This window comes from Aphelocoma coerulescens, chromosome 1A (assembly GCF_041296385.1).
Source record: "Aphelocoma coerulescens isolate FSJ_1873_10779 chromosome 1A, UR_Acoe_1.0, whole genome shotgun sequence".
NCBI classification, from domain to species: Eukaryota; Metazoa; Chordata; class Aves; order Passeriformes; family Corvidae; genus Aphelocoma; species Aphelocoma coerulescens.
The window spans coordinates 44998317-45010344 of NC_091014.1; positions in this window are offsets into that span (position 1 = coordinate 44998317).

Here is a 12028-nt window from a genome sequence, read left to right on the forward strand (position 1 = left end):
ATCTAGGGAAAAATAAATAGGCTCCACAATCTGCAAGCTTTGAATCAGTATTAAGCATGATAAAATAAAACAAATACTAGTATTTCCAGCGATAAAAATTCAACTAAGAGAGAAGTGCCAAAACTTACCTTTAGCTTCCACTGTCTCAAATGGGATGGAGTTACTCAGAATACCAGAGTGGTGTTAGACCCTGACCAATGGCAGTGGCATTCTGGGGCTGTGGGAGGTAGTACAACTTCTAACCTCAGCTGAAGACCTCAGCCCAGGGAGTTTCTCAGACTGCAAACACCTTTATATGTATGATTTTGCTGAACTGAATTTTTGGAAGGTCAAACAAAGATTTGTTGTGAGGAAATGGCATTTATTTCATGTCACAGTTTTTTATCCCTTCCCCTCAAATTTCTTGCTGCTCCTACCAATACACCAATAGCACTCTCAGCTGTATTCTGGAAACAACTTTTTGTGCTACCTGATAACCCAGAAATGGAAATTTTTCAGTGTCCAAAATCAAGGCTTAAGAAAATGGGGTTATATATTAATATTTCTCCTGTATGTAACATTTTTATTTTGTGACTTATTATGTGTGATAATGTTTAATGAATTTCCATCTACTGCAGGTATTATCTTGTATGTATTCAGAGATATTTTTCCCCCCTTTACTTTTCTGTAAGTACTTATGAGAATATACTATTTCCAGTATGTTTTCCTTCCAAGATGAAATTCCACTTTCTTAATAGATATGAACCTCTACCATAGGCTGCAAATGATAGGCATACACTGTACTATAATGTGGTCTGTTACACCAGAAAAAGCTTTTGCTATATTAGCATAAGTCAAGCTATCTTTTCTCCTAATTGATTGTGTTTTCTTTATTATCAGTTGCTACTTAATTCTGTACTTTTATATTACCAGTATTTGTACGACATGCACCTCTTCCTCTGAATGTTTTCATCATTTTTCCAACTCTTCCATGGAGTATGCCTCCTAATACTGTCAACGTCCAATACTAACAGCTAGGAAGCAACAGAACCTCTTCTGTATCTATTGAGGGATGTAAGATTCATGTATAAGGTTCCAGTGTGCTAAGGAAACTTTATTCCCTTTGCTTTATGTATCTTCCACAGAAATTATTTCTTCCAATAAAAAATTTTCCTACTAGGCCAAATTTGCATGAGGCACTGGAAGCACATCAAGAATTTAAGCCACATGCCAATAATTTGAATGTCCAACATCAAGTTTCTAGAGCTAGCCTAGTGAATCCAAGGTGTTTGACAGGGTTTGGCTGACAGGTCAAGGGGTAGAAGAGCAATAGCTTTGTTAGCAGATAGGTAGAGGTTAGGGAACATACCAAATGGTACCATGTGCTGTTTTGACACCTGAGTCAAGTCTGCACTGGCTTACAGTATTATGATCCCTCTTTGATGGCAGACTTCTTTCTAAGGAAGGTTTAGCATTAATTGCTTCTATGAAAATAGGGATCTTGAATCATTAAATCAGGTATTTAATTTCTTTATTCACTGTTCCTTCCCATTGTAAATGCATATTCTTCCTTGAAGAATCAGGGCAGTAAGTACAGTGAAAACACCACACTATTGTGTCCTGTTGCTCTTTTTCTTCAGGTCAAGAGCCTCAGTTTACTCTTTAATTTAGTGATCTAGTTGCTTGCAATGCCTGTGTATGCTCCTTCCTGACAACAAAGCAAACATCTGTATCTCTTGCAACAAAAATTTATCATTTCACCTTCTTACTTCTTCTGGTAATTTTTATGTTCCTCTGTTTGCAAGTAATTAACATTATTTCATTTTTAAATATAGTATTTTCTGCTGTGCTTGGTAATTTAAGATTTATTCTGCTAAATCCTCACTCTCAACGTGTCTCCTTCATTTACAAAATATATCCTCTCTAGATAGGTCCAGTATTGCTTTCACTTGTACAAAAGATCCCAATATTCTATTCTTTATTGAAGGAAAAAATCTTACCTATAACAATTATTCATATCGTTACTAATGTTTTCCTTCATTCTTACACTAAATAGATTTAAGCATAGGGAGACCTAGGGCCTGAAAACTTTGTATTTTTGGTCTGTTGGTTTTCTTTTTTTGTTTTATAAGACCAATTAACTTCAAACCACTTTGTGTCTGGATTTTAGCTTTGATTTTAGTGGTATACTGTATTCCTGTCAGACTACATTATGCTTTGCTGGCCTTGTCTTTCAGAAACGCTAAGTAGCTATAATTAATCAAAGGCAAATGTTAACTTACAAATATTGGAATTTTATTTTTTGTTAGAGCTAGGGAAACTTATCTGAAAAATAATATATTTTATAAAAAGAATTTTACAAGCTTACAAGCATGATGTTGTGCATAGCACACAAATAAGAAAAGAGTTTTGTTTGTTTTGGTTTATGCTTTAAAGAACAAGACTTTGGAGAATGAGTGATGTATCAGTAGGGGACGTGCCTTAGTTGATGCTGAAATTAATGTTCGGCAATTTGTTTGAACTTGGATGACAGAAATCCTGACGCTAGCAATCCTGGGCCAGCTAGAAACCCAAGAGACCCAACAAAAAAAAAGATAAAAGGAAAAAAAGACTACTTAGAGGCCTTGTGGTATTGCTGAGCAAAAACCCAAGCATTTAAAAAAGCTCACAGAAAATTTGTGCTTGAGTTGGAAACTGATTCAGATCACTGCTTTCATTGTCTGAATCCTGTTATCACAGAAGATAATGAAATTCCTGAGACTGTCTAAAGGACATTTGGGAGTGAGTTTTCGTGTCCTCTAATTAGTCCCTTCACTGACACTTGGGTTTTTTCCAGATCCTCTGGCCTTGTGCCTGTTACTGTCTTGTGAACTTCCTCAGTTGTCTTTAAATCTTGCTGTCTGATTTAGTTGGGCTTGATTAAAAGCCTACTGAAGTTAATGGAGAGTTCCATCACATTCAGTGTTTTTTGGGGCACTACTTAAACTGGAAGCATATCCAGCTGTGACCGTTGCCTAACACATTCCATGTTAGAATGCATTCCCACTGCATAGTTTCTGGCAGTAGTAAATGAATTAATTTATTCCCCTGCTTTTTTGAGAGTGCTTTGTTTCCATTTCAGTTCTCCCAGTTCTTGGAGGTGCAATGACTCCTAACTGTGTTCTTGAACTCAGTGCCAAAGCCTCAGGGTCGTCCTATTCTTGTTTTTCCAAAACTTTGATTATAAAGCACTGACCCTTTTATTCAGACTGTCAACATTCACTTGTTATAAATATATTTTTTTTCTTTGTTTTCTTTTCTTTCAGTCTTCACAGATTCATCCCCAGGAACTTGGGATAAGGAAGAATGTGTGGAAAAAATGCTAGCTTTGCCATAAAATGAAAAATCCTGTCCGACCCTCAGAAGGAGCTCAGGTATTGTACCAACTTTCCCTCTTGTCATCTTCTTGGCCTGCCAGTCTGAACAGAAGTAATGATCTTCAGTTTACTGTGTCTGCTCTGGAAAATTCTAGTACTGGTTTTTAACAAGAAAAGCAAGATATATCCAGGCTTGAAAGGAGTGACAGGGGAATCCCAAAATAACTCATTCATTTTGCTATTTTACCTTGGCACCTGGCTAAAAGATTCTCCTGGTCTGAAACTGAGTAATAAAGCAAAATAAATTAGCATGTTGATGTATTCTCATCTTGAATAAGAGTAACAGAATAAAAGATCACTTTCTCCTAGGCCAGGGACCAGTCCTGCATAAGGGGGAGGTAATACGTGAGTGTTCCAGTAATGGTGACAGTAAGTTCAACTCTTGGGTTATGCAGTCTCTTAAAAAGTCGCACTCAGTTTCCTCCAACTCTTCCATATTTTGTGACCAGAAATGCATCCATCAGATGAATGAAATGGGGTCACTCACATTGTGTGACAGAGACAGTTGTGTTTTGGTCAGAAGTGGGAGGGCCATGAATATGCATTTCTCAAAATATGCTATGCCTCATGAGCTTGTTAATGTTAGTATGAGCAAGCAAATGAATGTTTGTTTTCTTTGAGTTTATTGTAGACAAGTGACTGCAAAGTAGATGTAATTCCTTCTACAGACATTCTAAATTTGTTGAAAAGACATGTATTATTGGGAATTAAAAAAAAATGTTTCAGGATTTGAAATATGACTTTTTAAACTATCTTTTTGCCTACACATATGTACCTCAATCTAATTCAAATGCATTGGTTTTAGTTTTCTAAATAAAAGTGGTATTTAGTACTCCATATTATGCCCACTGAATGAAGAATTTTACTACAGTTCATAGCAAAAAGCACTACCTTTTTGAACCTGGATCAACCTTCTTTTACATCTTACTTCTCCCAGGCCTTTAATATGAAAATCCTGCAACATTTTCGTGGATGTTACATGATGCACCAGTGCATCTGCTTCATGTCCAAATAAATGCTTTTCTCACCTTGTTTATAATCTGTGACTTTATTGCTTCCTGAATCATTATTTATTATTTATTTTCCAATTTTAAATATGTGGTCAGAATTATATTGAACAAAGGAGAAGCACAATGTGAAATCCTGGAATCATTGAAGTTCCTACAATCAGTTTGAGGGCTAAAATCCAGGCCAGTATTTTAGACTGATTCCTTCTGCGATACTGAACACTCTTGAATCTTTGTTTGTTTGTTTGTTTGTTCTAAAGGCATAGTGAGAGGATGGAGGGGTAGAAGGCTGCTGTGATAGATCCCTTGCCTGTCTCAGTATCACTTGTATTTCATGAATTGCTGGATTGTGGAACTTCGTTCACCCTAGGGCCCTGGGAAAAGGAGAGCATCATATGAACCTCTCTGGGACTAGGGAACAAAGACTGGATAACAGAAAAACAAATATCTCATAGAGAAGGAGAAAGGAAGGAAATCATGTGTCTGTAGAAGGGATTAGCATTTCCATTTTGTTCATCAAAGTTAAAAGAAGTACAAAAGAAGGATTTAGAGTGCTCCAACTGTTCCATCCCCTGAGCAAATCAGCATAAACAGCAGGGAAAAGAGAGTTAAACAGAAAATTTGAGATAGCTACAATTGTTTCTGCTAGCAAAGCCTTGTTTAGATTTAATTATTTCTGCATAAACAGTGAATGCCAGTAATAAAAAGAAGCTTTTTAATGAGTCAGAGGAATAACTACCCGTTACGTACAGATCTACTGAAGTGTCTTATTTCTTGTTTGCCTGATTTTTGCTTCTTAATGGTGGATTCATTTTCAATTCACATACCCTTAAAGTCTGTTATTTTTTTCCTCAGTGGTTACTTTTATTGTGACCTCTTACTTCCATGGTTGATGCAGGCAGATAGCATATGACTTTTTCCCCGTCATTCAAATATTTATTGTTGCTTTTTTTGTACTGCCTGCCCAGCTGTTTAGTTTAGGATTTTGGGGGTTTTCAGTTGGTTTTTTTATGGTTGGTCAGGGTTTTTTGAATCTTGCAGAAAAAAAAATAACATGTCAATTTAAAAATTGTCAGATGTATGCTAGGTCTGTCTCATATTGCTTACTAACAGTAAAATCTCAGAATATTTTCATGCAGTCTGGTCTACCAGACTATGATGAATTTCTAAGTGAGCACGCAGAATACTGATTTCTTGCATAGGTAAAGACTATATCTATACAGTCTCTGATACATCATTGCATTCAGTATACTTGGAATTTCTAAGTTGAGAAAAAGCATTAGCTTTAACAGAGACCATGCACATTTACAGTAGAATCAAACAATCCATAGTTACAGGAACAGAAATGGATGGCTCCAACTTTTCTTTCAGAAAAGCCTTCAATATCCACTTCTGAAATTACTAAACTTTGTTGCAAACTGTGAGCAAGATCCAAAACCTATTACTTTTAATCATCTTAAGCAAAGCTTGCTGTAAAATTCTAAGATCCTCCTTAAATACATTTTCAATTTTACATCTCTAAAATTTGTTTAATAATAAGCCCACAAGTTAAATCCATCATAGCATGTTATTCACTCTTTCTGCATATTATAAATTTCAAAGCAGGTGAAAAGCTTGTCAGATTGTTACTATATAGTGTATGTGAATAAACCATTCTGTTAGCCTAGAAAAGGCTAACTTTGGAAATCAGAGAACTCCAATTATTCAAACTCTGCTAAAACAGGTCTGAAATACCCTTTGTAACAAATTATGTTCCTTGCACTTCTTTTTATTTGATTAAGGAGTATCAAGAGAATATATTTTTTCTAAGGATATGAGAAGTAGAGATGTTTTTTTCTAACGACTTTGCTGGAGAAATCTTAATGGGTCAACTTTTTCTACCTTGTTAGTATTCCTTTCATACTTTTGAAATGACTTGGGTTAGACATGTGGGTTGGTCTGTCAGGTACGTGCATGCACACAGATCTTTGCAGGTTATACTAGAGCTCATTAATGAAAGCAGTTTCAGGAATTCCCACTGAGGCCAAAGGCAGGAGTCAGAGCTTCAGACTCACATACTTGGGTCCTATTCCACTCACATTAGACAGACTGTCATTCTTCTAAAACCAAATCTACAGTTTGTGTTTAAGAGGTATAATTTACATCAGTTTTGAGAAGGAGCAGGGAAAGAAATCGCTGTTCTTTCTTTAATCATGGTTGAATATAAGATAGCACTGCTGCGTATGCAAGCATGTGGTGTTGCAAAATGGTTTTTATTAGCATACTGAGTTATTGTCTGCTGTTTCAGCCCAGCCTGTGGACTGGTGGTGTTAGACCCTTTCAGGAAAATGCAGTTCCTGGCCCCAGAGATGGAAAATTTCAGCATGTTTTTGCTTAGCTAAACAAGTACAGTTCAGAGCTGGGTTATCATATTTTTCACTAAAAGATGAATGATGTTTTGCTTGGGACTGAAAAATAAACGGAAAACAAAGTTCAATAAGACAAGGATACGGAATTCAGTAGAGGACAAGCTTTGTGTTGTATGTTGACATACCCATGTATCCAAATGAAATTGTGAACGCTATTATAATGCTCTTATTTCATAGATAGAGACTGTAAGAGATTTTATGAAGCATAATGTCCTCAATATCCTGAGAAAATTTGAAACTGATGTAATGAATTAAAGTTGCTTTTCTCATTAGCATAAATATGTCCCAGTTTCATATGAAATTGTATATGTGCTCTTAGGTTTGCATTTTGTATTAAATATATTGCTGTGGTTTATACCCTCTATACAGGTTTCCAAAATGTTAAAAAATGTTTGTAAAGAAGATGGCATTTGCAATTTCATTTGCATTTGAATGCCTTCAACTAATCCTATGTTTGCAACATAAAGGTGTTCTTTGCTTTCACTGATTTTTTTACAAAATGCATGGCTCTTAATAACTTGTAGTACCATAAATTTTATAACAGTACAACTCACTAGCAAGTAATTCTCACACACAGTCATCCAAAAAAAGTTATAATTCCTCCAGACTTCAGAATATAATCTGGGAATCATTAGTGCAGTGTATAAACCAGTAATTTTAAGACTTTACACAGTCACCAGCGTGTTAGACATGCATTTAGTGTTCATGTTCTCTAAATATCAGTTGCATCCTTCAATACCATATGCATTGTCTCCTTTTCATTGTTTCTACTATCAGGAGCCAAGGTACTGGCTCTGAGGGCTTTGATATCAAGGGATGCTCAACCAACCTCAATTTACATAGCTCTGATCTAGAATTTTGGAAATATATGAATTCTCTTACTCTCTTATGGAATCTATGATTGCGTATGGTCCTGTTAGATGATCCAACTTTGTCTACAAAAGAGAATTTCAGGCTCTATCCAGCTTCTGGATGCTTCAGCTTACACAGCTGAGGGTACAGAAGGAATGGTGGCACTCAGTGGGTGCATGGGAGGTGGGTGTTGTGGTCAGAGAATGCGGGGAAGAAGTGAACAAGCCAGTTGCACAAAGTGAGACAGACATAGCTGATCTGGGCCAGGGCTAACCACAGCCTGACTCCAGGACCTCTGGCACTGTAAATGAGACACATCACCCTTCATCCAATTTTTTTTTTATATTGTTTATTTGGTTTGAATTTCTGCTTTAAACTGTTTCTTTTCTGAGTAGATGTGGGAACATGTCCTTTGAGACACTAATGTACAAAGAATGTGAGAATCTTGGTTTTTCTTGTAGGTTTTAAGGAAAACTATTAATTTACTTTAGCTCTTGGAATGACTATGGATTTGTCTATTACCAATAAAATAATGTGTCTGTGAACAAGAATTAAACATGTTTTTAGCCAGACCTTCACTTATATGAATTAAATATTTGGAAAACAGCTTTAAAAAGTTTTTAGAAAATATCAACAAAGACAGCAGCTCAGGAAGAGTGCAGATTGCTATGAGCATGACAATGAAGGAAATTATCATTGGTTGATGAGCGGCATGTGAAATTCTCTGCTATTTTACAGGTCAGACTGTCATATTTTTAAAATGCAGGTATCCAAGAAAAATACTTAAGTTAATGCTCTGTGCTTATTTGTGGTTGAACTGAAGTATTAAAACGTTGTTTTTCAGCTCTATTTGAAATATAGGGGGCATTTTCCAAAAGTGTTTTTCTAATTTATATATACACACACACACACACACTCACACAGATCCTAGTAGCTTCAAAGGACCTCAGCATAGTGTAATCAAATGGCCTTTAAACTTTTAATTTGTGGCATTGTCTTTTAGGGGTTTTCTTTGTTTTGCTTCATTGCCTGCACAATGTGTCATTGACCCTCATTGCCTAAAATCAGTATTTACTCAGCTCACCACCTGCACCAAGTTACCCCATGGTCTTGCTCTGCAATCTCTGTCACATCTCTGTTGCTGTTAACAGAAGCAGGATTAGAATTGGCTGATGAAAGAAAGGCTTTTTTCTAGCACAGTCAAAAGAGCTAAAATACAAGTTAAATGGTTCACTGAGTGAAATTTCACTATCAGATACCATCCAGAAGAGACAAACAAAGCAAAACCCTGATCTAAGCAAGTGTTGGGAAAATGAACAAGGACTGGATGATGCACAGAAGGGAAAAGGAAAGTGTTATCTTTCCACGTAATCACAAATTTAGTGTGTTTCAATACTATTTTAAGATTGCTTATGTCTTGTTTTCGCAAAAAGCTGTGCTGATGAATGTGTGAAGGAATCATTCATGGGGAAGTTTCAGCTTGTGCAAGTTTCCTGAAGTCAGGAAACCCAGATTTATCCAGATTCATCCAGCTTTAGACTAAGGGAATAACTCCAGCTCTGGTGCAGAGGAAAATTCTCCATACAGGCGCAAGGGAAACAGTGTTGAATTTCATGGTACAAATGGTGCTTTCTTTTTGTTTCAGTCCTTTGATGAGCAGTGCAGTGATTATAGTGTTGTTTTGCCCAAATGCCCACAGTTATTTGCTGATTCCTTTGGTAGTCAGTTGGTCTGTTGCAAGTAACCAGGGAAAAAATTATCTGCTGGCACCATGGCAAAAGGCCTTCTGTCAGCCATATATAAGTTCAGGTGGAAACTTTAAAGTTTCCTATCTGTAAGAGCAGTGGAGGAATTCTCCTATGATGGTGAAAAGCCTTTGGTAGTTTTTGCGCACCAAAATGCATTAACTAGATTATGTGATAACAAGTAATGGAGATTTTTGGTCCAAATGAAGAAGTTGTATATGAAAATCAGAAGGGCTTTTTAACCATCCATGGGAAGGGAATAAGTGGGAATATTCAGCTATAGGCTGATGTGGTCAAAATGGTAGGCAAGGAGAAGTATTTGCAACTGGGCATTTATAATGTATGAAGTGTATCTGAATGATCATGTGTGAGGAGAGAAGGAAGAAAGAAGAAAAAGTATTGCTGTACTGCAGACCAGAAGAAAGGCATTTTAACAACAGAGCTTTACAAAAATGCTGAAAAGAACCATGCATAGGAATGACAGATAGTTCAGGCATATGAAACAGCATAACATGTAGTGACAAACTTCACACCACAGAAGATTGTGGGATCCGAAAGAAGAGTGGATATGAGATATTAACATCAGTAAGGAAGACACATAGATCACATTGTGGAGAATTACAGAAGAAAAAGAAAATTTTCCCCATTCAAAATTCCAGTTTCTTTAATGTAGTCATCAGCAGGAGACTGGGGAATCCCCACCACAGAGGTTAAAGTTCAAGAAGTGTGAATCAATAAACTTGTCTAAGGAAAATGAGCAATGAGAGATCAGCAGGGAGTGGAAGAGATTGAGGGAAGGACTAAGAACTGCTGAAGAATGACTTGAGATGTAAGAGGACATCCAGTTACTGATGTTGCTGTTTAACCCATAAATAAGATGCTGAACCACCACTTTTTCACATAATCATTTCCTGGAAGGAAAAAAGACAGTTTATCTCTGTTATGCAGAGATGTAAGTGTTCATCTCATTTGTAATTTCTAGTATTCATAGATTTTCTTTACCTTAGTAAATTCTGAGGAACACATCTGCAGTTGGTGGAAATCATCAGATTTTCCCATCAGAGTGCAGATTAATGAAAGTTGAGCCCTGAACAATTTATGGTGGTTTAATGATAACTAACACGCAAGCATAATATGCCAAAACTAAATGTAAATTAAAGAACGGTGCAGTGTGACTTGTAAAACTACATTACTGAAGTAAAGCCATCTCTGAGGCAAATCATTTGGGCCTGTGGTGAGCATAGTCTGTTGGCAAAAGTCGTTGATTTCATTTACACCTCTGAAACCCCATTAGTACAGGCAGATTTTGGCCCACGTGCTACTTTAAATAGAATTCAAGGGCAGTGAATAAGTCAGACATTTCTGTCATTAAAAAGAATCCTGCTGATGGGACCAGTCAGCTTTGGTTGCTACTCTATAGTGTCAGTGACTGTCACTGTATCAGCTGCTACAGAGAAAAGTTTGTTCCTGAAGGACTTAATGCAAGAGAATTTGAAATGGTTTCATTTCATTTTGTCTGGAATTTTATATCATTGAATAAAGATAATAAAGGGAGCAGAGGAGAACTCCATAATATATAGTCTGAGAAGAATAACCAAAGGCAACAAAAACTTTCCCTTTGGCAGTTAGTTTTTTCCCTTTTACTCCATGAAACATGAGAACTTTTATTATATAAAACTGTGCCTTCTTGTGAATTTTTCCTTTAGGTTTGCCAATGAGAGATGATGATTTAATTCTTTCCAGATATTCAGTTGATTTAATATAATTTCTTTCATGTGGAACAAAAGGGGATAAATGGGCACAGATCCTAGAATATCTATTCTTTTTCACAAATCCTTAAGGGTACATTTCATAGAATCACAACATATTTTTGGCACTCAATTCTTGAAATAATTACGCGGTGTTTGATTATAAGGCTGTTTATTGAAGATCATATGGTGTTTGTCCTGTGTGCTTACCCTGTTCTTTTTCTTTGTTTTAATGGACTGAGATGTATGCTTGAATCAGAAATACTATTTAAACAGATATTTGGATAAGAAGCCCTCTTGTCCAGGTTCTCTAGACGCAGCTGTTACTATTTCAAACCCAGCAGCTTTCAAGTACCTCATTCTCATTTCATTTCTTTTGGATTATTTCCAGAATAGCTTGAAGCATTGATTATGGTTAAAAGCTTCATTTTCCTCTAACTAAAACCAGTTTCATGAAAGTCTTCATTTTATAGTATCTTTTACTCATTCTTGTGCCTCTTCCTCTACCCTGTGTCACATACGTGCATGCAGTATGTTTCTTTTGTGTGCTACACATATTTAATTGGGAAAAAACCATACTGAAACTAGTATATGTATCACTCAATTGGGAGCTATTGACACAAAGAACAACCTTGCCACTGTGGAATTCTGGCAAGAAGATGAGTCAGTGTGGAGAGAAAATGAATGATCCAAACCAACATTTTATTCCCTAATTAGATTGTGTATTGAAATAAGAATGTGTTGTGTTAAGGGTGAGCCAAAAAGAAATACGGTGGGTACAAGGATTTAATAAGCTGTTGAGTATTTTCTTCTCAGCTTTCCCTTTCCTTTGAAATTCACTTTCAAAATTAATGTCTTTTTCTACTGTTCTAT